This window comes from Kogia breviceps, chromosome 3, assembly GCF_026419965.1.
Source record: "Kogia breviceps isolate mKogBre1 chromosome 3, mKogBre1 haplotype 1, whole genome shotgun sequence".
NCBI lineage: Eukaryota > Metazoa > Chordata > Mammalia > Artiodactyla > Physeteridae > Kogia > Kogia breviceps.
This window is the reverse complement of record NC_081312.1, coordinates 148,716,268-148,733,728: the sequence shown is the minus strand read 5'-3', so window position 1 is coordinate 148,733,728 and position 17,461 is coordinate 148,716,268. Positions and strand designations below refer to the sequence as shown.

Genomic DNA, 17,461 nt, shown 5'->3' with positions numbered 1-17,461 from the left:
TTTTTTGTTCTAGTTCTGTAGAAAATGCCATTCGTGGCTTCCCTAGTGGAGCAGTGGTTGAGAGTTCGCCTGCTGATGCAGGGGACATGGGTTTGTGCTGCGGTCCAGGAAGATCCCACATGCCAAGGAACAGGTAGGACTGTGAGCCATGGCTGCTGAGCCTGCGCGTCCGGAGGCTGTGCTCTGCAATGGGAGAGGCCACAACAGTAAGAGGCCCGTGTACTGCCAAAAAAAAAAAAAAAATGCCATTGGTAATTTGATGGGGATTGCACTGAATCTGTAAATTGCTTTGGGTAGTATAGTCATTTTCACAATATTGATTCTTCCAATCCAGGAACATGGTATATTTCTTCATCTGTTGGTATCATCTTTAATTTCTTTCATCAGTGTCTTATAGCTTTCTGCATACAGGTCTTTTTTCTCCTTAGGTAGCTTTGTTCCTAGGTATATTATTCTTTTTGTTGCAATGGTAAATGAGTGTTTCCTTAATTTCTCTTTCAGATTTTTCATCATTAGTGTATAGGAATGCAAGAGATTTCTGTGCATTAATTTTGTATCCTGTTACTTTACCAAATTCATTGATTAGCTCTAGTAGTTTTCTGGTGGCATCTTTAGGATTCTCTATGTATAGTATCATGTCATCTGCAAACAGTGACAGTTTTACTTCTTCTTTTCCAATTTGTATTCCTTTTATTTCTTTCTCTTCTCTGATTGCCGTGGCTAGGACTTCAAAAACTGTTGAATAATAGGGGTGAGAGTGAACATCCTTGTCTTGTTCCTGATCTTAGAGGAAATGCTTTCCGTTTTTCACCATTGAGAATGATGTTTGCTGTGGGTTTGTCATATATGGCCTTTATTATGTTGAGGTAGGTTCCCTCTATGCCCACTTTCTGGAGAGTTTTTATCATAAATTGGTGTTGAATTTTGTCAGAAGCTTTTTCTGCATCTATTGAGATGATCAAATGATTTTTATTCTTCAATTTGTTAATATGGTGTATCACATTGACTGATTTCCGTACATTGAAGAATCCTTGCAACCCTGGGATAAATTCCACTTGATCATGGTGTATGATCCTTTTAATGTGTTGTTGGATTCTGTTTGCTAGTATTTTGTTGAGAATTTTTGCATCAATATTCATCAGTGATATTGGTGTGTAATTTTTTTCATAGTATCTTTGTCTGGTTTTGGTATCATGGTGATGGTGGCCTCATAGAATGAGTTTGGGAGTGCTCCCTCCTCTGCAATTTTGTGGAAGAGTTTGAGAAGGATGGGTGTTAGCTCTTCTCTAAATGTTTCATAGAATTCTCCTGTGAAGCTATCTGGTCCTGGACTTTTGCTTGTTGGAAGATTTTTTAATCACAGTTTCAATTTCATTACTTGTGATTGGTCTCTTCATATTTTCTGTTTCTTCCTGGTTCAGTCTTGGAAGGTTATACCTTTCTAAGAATTTGTCCATTTCTTTCAGGTTGTCTATTTTATTGGCATAGAGTTGCTTGTAGTAGTCTCTTAGGATGCTTTGTATTTCTGCAATGTCTGTTGTAACTTCTCCTTTTTCATTTCTAATTTTATTGAGTCTTCTCCCTCTTTTTCTTGATGAGTCTGGCTAATGGTTTATTAATTTTGTTTATCTTCTCAAAAAACCAGCTTTTAGTTTTATTGATCTTTGCCATGGTTTTCTTTCTTTTTATTTCATTTATTTCTGCTTTGATCTTTGATTTCCTTCTGCTAACTTTGGGTTTTGTTTGTTCTTCTTGCTCTAGTTCCTTTAAGTGTAAGGTTAGATTGTTTACTTGAGTTTTTTCTTGTCCCTTGAGGTAGGCTTGTATAGCTACAAACTCCCCTCTTAGAACTGCTTTTGCTGCATCCCATAGGTTTTGGATTGTCATGTTTTCATTGTCATTTGTCTATATTTTTTGATTTGTTCAGTGATCTCTTGGTTGTTTAGTAACGTATTGTTTAGCCTCCATGTGTTCGTGTTTTTTATGTTTTTTTCCCTGTAATTCATTTCTAATCTCATAGCATTGTGGTCAGAAAAGATGCTTGATATGATTTCAATATTCTTCAATTTACTGAGGCTTGATTTGTGACCCAAGATGTGATCTGTCCTGGAGAATGTTCTGTGTGCACTTGAGAAGAAAGTGTAATGTGCTGTTTTTGGGTGGAGTGTTCTATAAATATCAATTAAAGCTATCTGGGCTATTGTGTCATTTAAAGCTTGTTTCCTTATTTATTTTCATTTTGCATGATCCATGCATTGGTGTAAATGAGGTGTTAAAGTCCTCCAGTATTATTGTGTTACTGTCGATTTCCTCTTTTATAGATGTTAGCAGTTGCCTTATGTATTGAGGTGCTCCTATGTTGGGTGCATATATATTTATAATTATTATATCTTCCTCTTGGATTGATCCCTTGATCATTATATGGTGTCCCTCCTTGTCTCTTGTAACATTCTTTATTTTAAAGTCTATTTTATCTGATATGAGTATAGCTACTCCAGCTTTCTTTTGATTTCCATTTGTATGGAATATCTCTTTCCATCCCCTCACTTTCACTCTGTATGTGTACCTAGGTCTGAAGTGGGTCTCTTGTAGACAGCACATATATGGGTCTTGTTCTTGTATCCATTCAGCAAGCCTGTCTTTTGGTTGGAGCATTTAATCCATTCATGTTTAAGGTAATTATAGATATGTATGTTCCTATGACCATTTTCTTAATTGTTCTGGGTTTGTTTTTGTAGGTCCTTTTCTTCTCTTGTGTTTCCCACTTAGAGAAGTTCCTTTAGCATTTGTTGTAGAGCTGGTTTGGTGGTGCTGAATTCTCTCTTAGCTTTTGTTTGTCTGTAAAGCTTTTGATTTCTCCATTGAATCTGAATGAGATCCTTGCTGGGTAGAGTAATCTTGGTTGTAGGTTCTTCCCTTTCATCACTTTATCATGCCACTCCGTTCTGGTTTGTAGTTTCTGCTGAGAAATCAGCTGTTAACCTTATGGGAGTTCCCTTGTATGTTATTTGTCATTTTTCCCTTGTTGCTTTCAATTTTTCTTTGCCTTTAATTTTTGCCAATTTGATTACTATGTGTCTTGGTGTGAGTCTATTTCCATTTTGTAGATAAGTTCATTTGTGTAGTATTTGAGATTCCACATATAAGTGATATCCCATGGTACTTCTCTTCAAACTTCACTTAGTATAATCTCTAGGTCCATGCTTGTTGCTACAAATGGCATTATTTTTTCATGGCTGAGTAATATTCCATTGTTTCTATGTACCACATCTTTATCCATTCCTCTGTCAGTGGACATTTAGGTTGCTTCCATGTCTTGGCTATTGTAGATAGTGCTGCAATGAACACAGGGTTGCATTTATCTTTTTGAATTAGAGTTTTTTTGGATATATGCCGAGGAGTGGGATTGCAGGATCATATGGCAAGTCTATTTTTAGTTTTCTGAGGAACCTGCGTACTGTTCTCCATCGTGACTGCACCAATTTACTCTCACACCAACAGTGTAGGAGGGTTCCCTTTCTCCACATCTTCTCCAGAATTTGCTATCTGTAGACTTTTAAATGATGGCCATTCTGACTGGTGTGAGGTGATACCTTGTTGTAAAAGAACAAATGACTTTAGACAAATCCCCTCACCCCTGAACCTAGAGCCCTTCTACTCCCTGCATGTCTGACTACTGGGCAGAACTGTAGGCTCATGAACTTGTCTTTTAGGTTTTTAATCTCTGGAGAACTAAATATTATTTACTTCTCACCCTAAAAGTACAATTTTTTTGTTTTTGTCATTTTTATGTGGCTTATTTTTACAGTTTTTCTGTGGGAAATTAGCATTAACAAAAATATAAAAAGTCACTGTACTGTTGTCCCAAATACATAAAAGGCAGATAACATGTAACAGCTTCCCAGAACAAATGCAGTCACTGCAAGAAAAGGAGAAAGGAGTTTTGTGGGATGGTCAGAGAAAGAATGATATATTATAACACCCAATTTTCCCTAATAGGGCAAAACCAGGAACATCGTTCCCCAAGGTATACCTTACATGGTTCAGTGATTCCCAGAGCTCTATCAAAGCAAATCAGGGAAGCAGAACATATTTAGAGATGTGAAGTCACTTGGCCAAAGCTGATTAGTGGTAAGAACAATATTTTTTAGGTAACATTTAGTTAGTACGTGTTACGTGGCAGGCTCTAAGTATGTTTCATATAATTATGTTTCATATAATTATGTTTCATATAATATGTTATGTTTCATATATGTTTCATATAATTCAATCTTCAAAATAACTATGTTGTAAATCTGTTAATAGGTATTTTTTTGTACTAGTGAGGTAACAAATGTTACAAAAGGCTAAATAATTTGTCCAATGTCATTCAATTAAAAAGTAGCAGAGCTGAGATTAGACCAGGCAGGGTCAAGGGGCCAGCCAGTAGTCTTAGTTTGCTTTTCAGCATGTCATTGTGCTAATGGCTATGGGGGAAACTCTGAGTGATAATCAGGTGGGTGCAGTATTGTGGCTGGGATAGAGGTCTTGGAAGTCATATGACCTTGGTTCAAGAACTGGCCCCTTACCTATAATGTGTGTTTGGGCAAGTCACTCAACCTCTCAAAGTCTGTTTCCTCAAATGAGTACAAAGCATAGAGTGAATAATGAATAAATGTTAGTTAACTAGTATTAATAGCTGTGAAAGCAGGCAGGAGTGAATATACAGAGAGGAGAGGTTACATAAAGGTAAAGGAGAGGAAACATCATACTATACTTTGAATAATTTTTAAATTCCCAATTAACCCTGAAAAAGTTGAGGAAAATTCCCAATTGATAATGCAAAGTTTCAAATCAGAAAGCAGAAACTCAGGGATAAGACAGAAGGTGGGGACAAAAGCAGTTTCTTTCTGGCTCAGAATTCTTTCACTTCTACAGTGACTACTGCATTGGGCCTTGAAATGGACCACTCATTAACACCGAGTCTTCAGAACTAGAATGTCCAGTGACTTGACATTCAGATTGTTTTGGATATAAAGATAAATTCCTGAACCTGGAAATGATGAAGTTTTGCTTCTGTACCAGTTACTTTAGATGCTTCCTTTGTATTGTTTTTCAATGGTGGCCAAGCAAAGTGACTTACCTTCCTTCTCCTGCAAAGGAAGAAGGATCATCTTAAGGATCCCATTCTGGGTAAGTAGTGCTCAGCTCCTGCTATCACACACTTTCTCCTCCTGAAACCTCCAACACCTTCTCTTCCATCCTTACTCTGGACGAGGATCTTGCTTCTTATTTCACTGAGACAATGGAAGCATCTGAATAGAACCTCCACATGCTCTCTCCACCACATCTCCCCCATGCTGTGCATCTGTCTGCACACTTGGCCTTCTCTCCTCTAACCAGGGAGACCACTCTGCATCTATGTAAGGCCACTCCTCCATCCGGGCATGAGAGCCCATTTCCTCTTGTTCCTGCATCTTGTTCCTTCCATCTCTTGGATCAGTCCCATCAGTATACACACATGCTGTTATTTTTCCCTTAAAAAATTCTCTATTCTATTGGAAAAAGATAAACACAGATGAGTTATGACATTAAGGCACTATAGTTAATATTGTCACTGTGATTATAATTTTTATGTTCTCATCTAAAAACAATATATACTAAAGTTATCAGAGGTGAAACAGTGATTCTTTAAAATACTCCAATCAGAAAGTTGTAGATGAAACAAGATTGTCAAAATATCAATAGCTATTGAAACTGGGAAACGAGTACATGTATCAATAGGTCCATTTTACTTTTCCCTCAATTCTTGTGTATGCTTGAAAATATACATGGAAAAAGTTTAAAAAATCATCTTAATTCTACTTTCTCTCCAGCTATTACATTCTTTGCTTCCCTTTATGGTGATACTCCTCGAAATAGTATATTCATGGACTCTGATTTTTTTTTCCTCCTATTCTCTGTTGTACCTACTTTTATTCAGGCTTTTTTCCTTTACCATTTCAGCAAACTTGCTTAAGACCACTAATGACCGCCACATTGTTAAATCCAGTGGTCCTTTCTCAGTCTTCATCCTACATGACCCATCAAGCATGATTTGACAGCTGATCTCTCCTTCCTCCTTGAAACACTTTCTCCACCTGACTTCCAGGACTGCAGCCTGTGGGGGACTTGCAGTTGTCAACAGTACCAATATTCTTTTAGCTCATTAACTCCAATGAGTAAAAATGGTTTCTGAATACATTTGATTTCCATCTGGTGTTAATTACATACAAGGAAAGGATGTGCTCAAGGGCACAATGCAATGTTGGCAGCTGGTCACGGGAGTAAGGGCAGTATCATGGTGGCATGAGTTGTTCCTTTTTTTCTCTCCACTTCAACCTACAACTATTAGACATCTGTAACAGAAAGTGCCTCTGCACACACACCAGGACACCCAAGAGATGCATCCACCTGTGCATCTGAAAGTGGGTGGGTTGGATCTTGGAGAAGACCACAGAGCCAAGGGAGTTGCAGTGGTGGTGGCAACAGTCTCTCTGGCAGAGGAGGTGGAAAGTGAAAGGGGTGACAGTCTGCCTGGCAATGTAGGTGGCAGCTGAAGGGCCCTATTTTTCTTTGGCAACACCTGAGTCCTGAAGAGAGACCTCTGTAACCAGGAGGATGGAAAGGAAAGAAGGCAGCCAAAGACAACTGAAGGTATGGGTTTCCTGCCATCTGTCCTGGAATTCCATCAATAAGTCCTCCTATGCACTGCTGGAACTCCCCCAGTGGAAGATTCCCCCTGCCAGGCCATGGGCATACCCAAATCTCCAAGTGCTTATTATATACCCCCTCAACCCCAGTCTGTCACCAGCCTTTGTTCTTTTTTTAACACCAGCTTTTTTATGCACATGCTCCCAACTTAGCTCCAGTAAGTCAAAAACTTGTGCTCTATTGCCACCTTCTGGAAAGCAAAAGAAAGGCTTCGTATTACCAACCTATTTACTAGAATCAAAGCAAACAAAGCCTTACCTAAGAAAGGCATTTGTTACTTCAAATGAAAATGTGCAGAGGCACATTTCATCAAACACTATGAAAAAATCGTCGTAATATGGCAAAAGTAAAAATAAAATGACAGTTTTTCAGCAACTGAACCCAAAGACACAGAATACTGTGATCTACCTTATAAAGAATTCAAAAGAGTTGTCATGAAGAAATTCAACGAATTTTCAGTGAACTGAGGAATGAAATTAATGAACAGAAGGAATACTTTACCAAGAGAATGAAATTTTAAAGAACCGAACAATCTGGACCTGAGGAACTCACTCAGGAAATGAGATGAAGGCTGCATTAAAAACATTGGAAATAGAGCAGATCGCATGGAAGAGAGAATTAGCAAGCCAGAGGATAGGACTTTGGAAATGATTCAGATGAGGGAAGTAGTCAAGATGGTGGAGTAAAAAAACCCTGAGCTCACCTCCTGTCACAGGCATACCAAAATCATAGCTATCTGCAGAACAACCATCAATGAAAAAAAAACCTACCAAAAAAGGTCTTCTATAACTAAAGATATAAAGGAACCATCACAGTTAGGAGGGGGCAGAGTCACAATATAGGCAAGTCCCCTACATATGGGTTGGCAACCCACAAATGGGAGAATAATTAGAATTAAAAAAAAAATATCTTCAAGTACAGTTGCTTTACAATGGTGTGGTAGTTTCTGCTGTATAACAAAGTGAATCAGCTATACATATACATGTATCCCCATATCCCCTCCCTCTTGTGTCTCCCTCCCACCCTCCCTATCCCATCCCTCTAGGTGGTCACAAAGCACCGAGCTAAGGGACAATAATTACAATTGCAGAGGTTCTCCCAAAGGAGTGAGACATCCGAGCTCCATGTTGGACTCTCTAGCCCAGGGATTCTACACCAAGAAGATGAGCACCTACAGCATGTGGGTTTGAAGGCCAGCAGTGCTTACTTTCAGGAGTCCCAGAGTCTGTAGGAAATAAGAGACTTCACTCTTAAAGGGTGTGCACAAACTATCACACACTCCAGGACCCAGGGAGAAGCAGTAATTGGATAGGAGCCTGCTGATCTTGGAAAGTCTCCTTGAGGCAAGAAACAACTGCAGCTCATCCTGGAAATGCAGACACTGATGGTAGCCATGTTTGGGAGCTCCTTCTACCATGTGGACACTGGTGCTGGCAAGTGCCATTTTGGAATCCTCCCTCTAGCTTATTGGCCCCAAGACCCAGCAACTAACTGGGTGTGACCACAGTCCCACCCACCAGTGGACAGGCTGCCTTAAGACCCTCTGAGCCCACAGTTGCCTCTGGACGCTGCCCTGTCCATGAGAGGACCCAGCCCCACATGCCAGTGTGCAGGCACTAGCCGAGGCCCCCCAAGACCTTCCAGCCAAAGACCCCAGGACCCACTCTCACCACTAGGGCACAGACACCAGCTGCAAGAAAACTGTAGCCGTGCAGCTTGCAGACCCAGACTCTGCCCAGGGACCAGCTGGGCCTTGGCCACCAGCAGGCCAACACAAGCTTCAAAACACCCCAGGTCCCACAGCCAACTGTGTCAGAAACTGGCCCCACTCACCAGCTATCTGATCCCAGTTCTGGGACCCCTGGGACCTGCAACCAGACCCCAGAACCCACCTCTATCAGCCAGGAGGCTGGCACTAGCCCCAGTAACCAGATTCAAATAGCAGTGGGTGGACAACAGCCCTGGGGTCTCCTGGACCCTGACTCTGCCCACCAGTAACCCAGCATTAGCCTAGAGAACCTGTGGGGTTCCACAGTCAGCCGCCTCATGACCCAGTCCTGCCAACCAGCAGCTGGCAGACTCCACAAAAGGTAGGACCTGGCAACCAACCAGGCTAGGGGACAACCAACCCTACCAGACTGACCACACCGTCAGCCTACCAAGACAGAAAGCCCCACACAGCCCTCTAGGAACGCCTAGTACATATAGCTCTGGTGGCAAGAGGGGAGTGCACTGCTTGGATGCATAGGACGTCTCTTACAAAAGGCCACTTCTCCTAGGCTGGGAAATGTGAAGAACAAATTAGGCAAAATGAGGCAACACATGAATATGTTGCAAACAAAGGAACAAGATAAAACCCCAGGAGAACTAAGTGAAGTAGAGATAGGCAATATACCCAAGAAAGAGTTCAGGGTCATGATTGAAGATGATCAAAGAACTTGGGAGAAGAATGGATGCACAGAGAGAGAGATTAGATGTTTCTAACAAAGAGCATATACAAAGAAAAATCATACAGATGAAGAATACAATAACTGAAATGAAAAACACACTAGAAGAAATCAACAGCAGACCAAATGATACAAAGGAATGGATCAGTGAGCTGGAAGACAGTAGTGGAAATCACTGAAATTGAACAGAAAAAAGAATGAAAAGATATGAAGATGGTTTAAGAGACCTCTGAGACAACTTAAGTGCACTAACATTCACATTATAGGGGGTCCAGAAGGAGAAAAGAGAAAGAGACTGAGTACATACTTAAAGACAGAATGGCTGGAAACTTCCCTAATTTGGGAAAGGAAATAGATATCCAAGTCCACGAAGCTCAGAGAGTCTCATACAGGATTAACCCAAAGAGGAACACAGCAAGAAACATTATCTTTAATATTCTCTCTTTTTAATTACAATAGCAAAAATTAAAGGCAGCAAGTTACACATAAGGGCATTCCCATAAGGCTATCAGCTGACTCTTCAGCAGAAACTCTGAAGGCCAGAAGGGAGTGACATGATATATTTAAAGTAGTGAGAGAGAAAAACCTAAAACAAGAATAATCTACCCAGCAAGGCTCTTGTTCAGATTTGTTGGAGAGATCAAAAGCTTGAATGACAAGCAAAAGCTAAAGGAGTTCAGATGATGGAAGCAGATTTACAAGAAATGTTAAAGGAACCTCTAAGTGAAAAAAAAAAAAAAAAAAGATCCCAACAAGAAAACATGAAAATGACAAATGGAAAAAGCTCACTGGTAAAGGCAAACATATAGTAAAGGTAGGAAATCATTCACTCATAAAGCTAGTAGGAAGGTTAAAAGATAATAGTAGTAAAATAATCTATATCCACATTAAGCAGTTAAGGGAAAGACAAAACAATCAGATGTAAAATATTATATCAAAAACAGTAATTGTAAGGGGAGAAGAGTACAAATGCAGAGTTGTTAAAATGCATGTGAAATTAAGAGATCAGCAACTTAAAACAATCATTCATATCTATCTGCTAGCTAGCTGTATGTGAACCCCACTGTAACCATAAATCAAAAATCTATAATAGATACACACAAAGAAGAAAAATGAATTCAAACATAACACTAAAGATAGTAAAATCACAAGAAACAAAAGACGAAAGGAACAAAAAAAGCCTACAAAAACAAATCCAAAACAATTAACAAAATGTCAATAAGAACATATACATCAATAATTTTAAATGTAAATGGACTAAGTGCTCCAGTCAAAAGACAGAGTGACTGAATGGATACAATAATCAAGACCTATAAATATGCTGCCTACGAGAAACTCACTTCATATCTAAAGACACACAGAGACTGAAAGTTGGAAGGCAAAAGGTATTCCATGCAACTGGAAATCAAAAGACAGCTGGGGGTAGCAAAATACACTTTAAAATAAAGACTGTTATAAGAGACAAAGAAGGACTCTACATCATGATCAGGGGATCAATCCAAGAAGATACAATTGTAAATATATATGCACCCAACATAGAAGCATACATAAAGTAAATATTAACAGACACAAAGGGAGAAATCAACAGTAACACAATAATAGTAGGGGACTTTAACACCCCAATTATATCAAAGGAAAGATCATCTAGACAGAAAATAAATAAGGAAACACTGGCCTTAAAAGACACATTAGATCAGGGGAACTTAATAGATATATATATAGAGCATCCTATCCCAAAACAGCAGAATACACATTCTTTTCAAGTGTACATGGAACATTTTCCAGAATAGATCACATGCTAGGACACAAAGCAAACATCAGTAAATTTAAGGAAACTGAAATTCTATGAAGCATCTTTTCTGACCACAACAGCATTAGACTAAAAATCAACCAAAAGAAAAAAAATTCAAAAAACACTAACATGTGGACGCTGTACAATATACTACTACACTACCAATAGATCACTGAAGAAATCAAAGAGAAAATTTAAAAATACCTGTACACAAATGAAAACAAAACCAAATCTCAACAATCCAAAATTCTATGGGAACAACAAAAGCAGTTCTAAGAGGGAAGTTTACAGCAATAAAAGCCTACCTCAGGAAACAAAAAAACTGAATAAACAACCTAACCTTACACCTAAAGGAGCTAGAAAAAAACACAAACCCCAAAGTTAGTAGAAGGAAAGACATGGTAGAGATCAGAGTAGAAATAAATGAAATAGAGACAAAAAAAATAAAAAATCAATGAAGAGTTTCTTTTAAAAGTTAAACAAAATTGACATACCTTATCCAGACTCATCAAGAAAAAAGAGGGCCCAAATCAATAAAATCAGAAATGAAAAAGGAGACATTACAACTGACACCACAGAAACAAAGGATAAGAGACTACTACAAATAACTATATGCCAATAAATTGGACAACACAGAAGAAATGGAGAAATTCCTGGAAATGTACAATCTCCCAAGACTAAACCAGGAAGAAATAGAAAATATGAACAGACCAATTTAAAAAAAAAACCTCCCACCGAACAAAAGTCCAGGAACAGATGTCTTCACAGGTGAATTCTACAAAACATTTAGAGAAGAGTTAACACCTATCCTTCTCAAACCATTCCACCAAAATTGCAGAGAAATGAATGCTTCCAAACTATTCTACAAGGCCATGATCAAATTAATACCAAAAACTCAGACAAAGATATCACAGAAAAATGAAAGTTATAGGCCAGTATCACGGGTGAACATAGATGCAAAAATCCTCACAAAATATGAGCAAACTGAATCCAACAATACATCAAAAGGATTACACACCATGATCAAGTGGGATTTATCCCAGGGATGCAAGGATTTTTCAATATCTGCAAATCAATCAAAGTGATACACCACATTAACAAACTGAAGAATAAAAACCATATGATCATCTCAATAGATGCAGAAAAAGCTTTTGAGAAAATTCAACATGAATTTATGATAAAAACTCTAGAAAGGGGTCAGAGAAGGAAGATAATAAAGGCCATATATGATAAGCCCACAGCTAACAACATATTCAAAAGTGAAAAATCTGAAAGCATTTCCTGTAAGATCAGGAACAAGACAAGGATGCCCACTCTTGCCACTTTTATTCAACACAGTATTAGAAGTACTAGCCACAGGAATCAGATGACACAACTAAAGGGAATCCAAATTGAAAAGGAAAAGGTAAAACTGTCACTGTTTGCAGATGAGAGATACTATACATAGAAAATCCTAAAGACACCGCCAGAAAACTACTAGAGCTCATCAATGAATTCAGTAAAGTTGCATGATACAAAATTAATATATGGAAATCTGTTGCATTTCTATATAACAATGAAATATTAGAAAGTGAAATTAAGGAAACAATCCCATTTAAAACCACATCATAAAAATAAAATACCTATGAATAAAAGGTAAAAGACCTAAACTCAGAAAACTATCAATATAAGACACTGATGAAAGAAACTGAAGATGACAACAACAGATGTCAAGATACACTGTGCTTGGGACTTCCCTGGTGGTCCAGTGGTTAAAAATCCACTTTCCAATGCAGGGGATGTGGGTTTGATCCCTGGTCGGGGAACTAAGATCCCACATGCCGCGGAGCAACTAAGCCCGCATGCCACAACTACTGAGCTTGCGCGCTGCAACGACTGAGCCCATGAGCTCAGGAGCCTGCATGCCACAACTAGGGAGAAGCCTGGGAACCACAACTAGAGAGGAGCCAACATGCTTCAATGAAGAGCCCATGTACTGCAACTAAGACCCGACGCAGCCAAAAATAAATGAAAGAAAAAGGAAAGATACACTGTGATACTGGAAGAATTAATATTGTTAAAATGACCATACTCCCAAAGGCAATCTACAGATTCAATGCAATCTGTATCAAAATACCAAAGGCATTTATCATAGAACTAAAACAAAAAAGTTTTTAGTTAAAAAAAAATTATTTATTTGGCTGCGCAGGGTCTTAGTTGTGGCACACAGGATATTTAGCTGCAGCACACAGGATCTTTAGTTGCAGCATGCAGGATCTAGTTCCCTGACCAGGGATCGAATCCGGGCCCCCTACATTGGGAGTGCAGAGTCTTAACCACTGGACCACCAGGGAAGTCCAAAAATTTTTTAAATTTGTAAGGAAACACAAAAGACCTCAAACAGACAAAACAACCTTAAAAAAAGAAGAGAGCTGAAGGAATCAGGCTCCCTGACTTCAGACTATACTACAAAGCTACAGACATCAAAACAGCATGGTACCAGCATAAAAACAGAAACCTACATCAATCATATAGAGAGCCCCCAAATAAACCCACACACTTATGGTCAACTAATCCTGAACAAAGGAGGCAAGAATATACAATGGGAGGGCTTCCCTGGTGGCACAGTTGTTGAGAGTCTGCCTGCCGATGCAAGAGACGCGGGTTCGTGCCCCAGTCCAGGGGGAATCCCACATGCTGCAGGGTGGCTGGGCCCGTGAGCCATGGCCACTGAGCCTGCACATCCAGAGCCTGTGCTCCGCAATGGGAGAGGCCACAGCATTGAGAGGTCTGCGTACTGCAAAAAAAAAAAGAATATAAAATGGGAAAAAGACAGTCTGCAGCAAGTGGTGTTGGGAAAATTGGACAGCTGCAAGTAAATCCATGAAATTAGAACACACCCTCTCACCATATACAAAAATAAACTCAAAATGGTTGAAAGACTTAAAGACATGACACTGTAAAACTCCTAGGGGAGGTCATAGGCGAAACATTCTCTAACATAAATCATACCAATGTTTTCTGAGATCTCCCAAGGCAATAAAAGCAAAAATACACAAATGGGACCTGAGCAAACTTACAAGCTTTTGCACAGCAAAGGAAACCATAAAAAATAAACGAAAAGACAACCTACAGAACAGGAGAAAATATTTGCCAACGATGCAACCAACAAGGGCTTAATTTCCAAAATATACAAACAGCTCATACAACTCAGCAACACACAAATAACCCAACTGAAAACTGGGCAGACGACCTAAAGAGACATTTCCCTAAAGAAGAAATACAGATGGTCAATAGGCACATGAAAAGATGCTCAACATTGCTAACTACTAGAGAAATGCAAACCAAACTACAATAAGGCACCACCTCACACTGGTCAGAATGGCTATCATAAAAGAATCTACAAATAACAAATGCTGGAGAGGTTGTGGAGAAAAGGGAACCCTACCACACTGTTGGTGGGAACGTAAGTTGGTGCAGCCACTGTGGAAAACAGTGCGGAGGTCCCTCAAAACTAAAAACAGGGACTTCCCTGGTGGCGCAGTGGTTAAGAATCCACCTGCCAATGCAGACAGAGGACACGGATTCAAGCCCTGGCCTGGGAAGATCCCATATGCCACAAAGCAACTAAGCCTGTGTCCACAGCTACTGAGCCTGTGCTCTAGAACCCACATGCCACAACTACTGAAACCTGCACACCACAATGAAGAGTAGCCCCTGCTTGCTGCAACTAGAGAAAGCCTGCACACAGCAACGAAGACCCAACGCAGCCAAAAATAAATAAATAAATAGAAAAAAAAAAGAAAACTAAAAACAATTACCAGATGATCCAGCAATCTCACTCCTGGGCATATATCCAGATGAAACTGTAATCCAAAAAGATACTCGCACCCCTATGTTCACAGCAGCACGATTCACAATAGCCAAGACATAGAAACAACCTTAATGTCCATCAATAGATGAATGGATAAAGACAACATAGTACATATAAACAATGGAGTACTACTCAGCCATAAAAAGAATGAAATAATGCCATCTGTAGCAACACAGATGAACCTAGAGATTATCATACTAAATGAAGTAAGTCAGAAAGAGAAAGACAAATACCATATAATATCACTTATATGTGGAATCAAAAACAGGACATGAACCTATCTATGAAACAGAAACAGAATCATGGACATAAAGAACAGGCTGGTGGTTGCCAAGTAGGAGTGGGGTGAGAGAGGGATGGATTTTGAGTTTGGGATTAGCAGATGCCAACTGGTATATACAGAAAGGATAAACAACAAGTGCTACTGTATAGGATAGGGAACTATATTCAATATCCTATGATAATCTGTAATGCAGAAGAATATGAAAAAGAGTGTGTGTCTGTATATATAATATGTGTGTATATATATATATGTGTGTGTGTGTGTGTGTGTATTTATATATAACCGAGTCAATTTTCTGTACAGCAGTAATTAACAACACTGGAAATCAACTATACTTTGATTTAAAGTAAATAAATAATTACAGAGACAGTTTTAAGAAAATGAAAATAAAAGATATGGAAGCAACCAAAGATTCCATCAATAGATGAATAAAGATGTATGTGTATATACACACAATGGAGTAATATTCCACCATAAAAAAGAATGAAATCTTGCCCTTTGCAACAACGTGAATGGACCTAGAGAGTATTATGATAAGTGAAATAAGCCAGACAGAGAAAGACAAACATTGTATGATTTCACTTGTATGTGAAATCTATAAAAACAAAACAAATGAACAAATATATTCAAACAAAACAGTTATAGATATGGAGAACTAACAGGTGTTCACTGTGTGGGAGGGGGAGGAAAGAAATAGGTGAGGGATATCAAGAGGTACGAACTTCCAGCTGGAAAATAAATGAGTCACAGTTATGAAATGTACAGTGTAGGGAATACAGTCAATCTCTATGTAATATCTATGTATGGTGACATATTGTAATTATTGTGGTGATCATTTTGAAATGTATAGAGATACTAAATCACTATGTTGTGGAACATGAACTAACAGTGCTGTAGGTCAATTATACTACAAAAACAAACTCACAGAAAAAGAGGTCAGATTTGTGTTTACCAGTTGCAGGAGATGGAGGAGGGGGAATTAGATGAAGGCAGTCAAAAGGTACAGAGTTCCAGTTATAAGATCAATAAGTACTAGGGATGTAATGTACAACATGATAAATATAATTAACGCTGCTGTATGATATATATGAACTTTGTAAGAGTAAATCCTAAGATTCTAATCACAAGAAACGTTTTTTTCTACTTTTAAGTTTGTATCTATGTGAGATGATGGATGTTAACTAAACTTACTGTGATAGTCATTTTATTATATATATGTAAGTCAAATCATTATGCTATATACCTTAAACTTATACAATGCCTTATGTAAATTACATCTCAATAAAACAAAAATAGAAAAATATTTGGAAATAATAGCCCAGAACTTCCTAAACCTGGAGAAGAAACTGGATACACATGTCCACAACAGTAAGAGAACACTTTATCTTAATGCAAAGAGACGCTATAAGATATATTACAATAAAGGTGTCAAAAGTCACTAACAAAGAATTTTAAATGCAACCGGGGGAAAAAAGACAGTAATCTACCAACCAAGAAACAAACACACACCCATTAAGCTCTCAACAGATTTCTCAACAGGAACTCTACAGGCCAGGAGAGAGGGCAATGGCATATTCAAATACTGAAAGATAAAAATTGCCAGCCAGGAATACTCTATCTGGCAAAGTTATCCTTCAGACATGATGAAACCAAGACTTTCCCAGACAAAAGCTAAAGCAGTTTCACTACCACTAGACCTGCCTTAAAGAAATATTGAAAGAAGCTTTTCAAGATGAAACAAAAAACTGAAAGTACACAGAACTCTGATTAAAGTGATAAATAGAAAGCTGTAACTCTAGTTTAAAATACTAAATAATTACAGCAGATATGTTAGAGGATAAGAACACTGAAAATAACTATAGCTACTATAATTTGGAAATAAATTCCCAGCATAAAAAGATAAACTGTAATGCCAAAACTATAATAGGGGAGACGTAAAAGAATGAAACCTTTATAAGCCAATTAAGATAAAATAGTCCTTCAATACTAAAAAGCTACAGTAATCAAAACAGCATGGTATTGGCACAAAAACAGACATATGGATCAATGGAACAGAACAGACAGCCCAGAAATAAACCCACACACATACGGTCAATTAATCTTCGACCAAAGAGACAAGAATATACAAGGGGAAAAAGACAGTCTCTTCAGCAAGTGGTATTGGGAAAATTGGACAGCTGCATGTAAATTCATGAAGTTAGAACATACCCTCTCACCATATACAAAAATAAACTCAAAATGGTTGAAAGACTTAAAGACATGACACTGTAAAACTCCTAGAAGAGATCATAGGCGAAACATTCTCTAACATAAATCATACCAATGTTTTCATAGGTCAGTCTCCCAAGGCAATA

The 17,461-nt window shown here is 38.5% G+C and overlaps 1 long non-coding RNA gene across 1 annotated transcript in view; it reads right to left on the bottom strand.

Moving 5' to 3' along the window:
* Positions 1–1,916: 1,916 nt before the first annotated feature.
* Positions 1,917–17,461, bottom strand: part of LOC136793840 (uncharacterized) — a 49,092-nt gene continuing 33,547 nt past the window's right edge. Inside the window, exons 2-3 of the long non-coding RNA XR_010839812.1 lie at positions 5,123–5,534; positions 1,917–3,335 (exon numbers count right to left, since the gene is read on the bottom strand). This is a non-coding gene — a long non-coding RNA (uncharacterized lncRNA). The remainder of the gene's footprint in view (positions 3,336–5,122; positions 5,535–17,461) is intronic.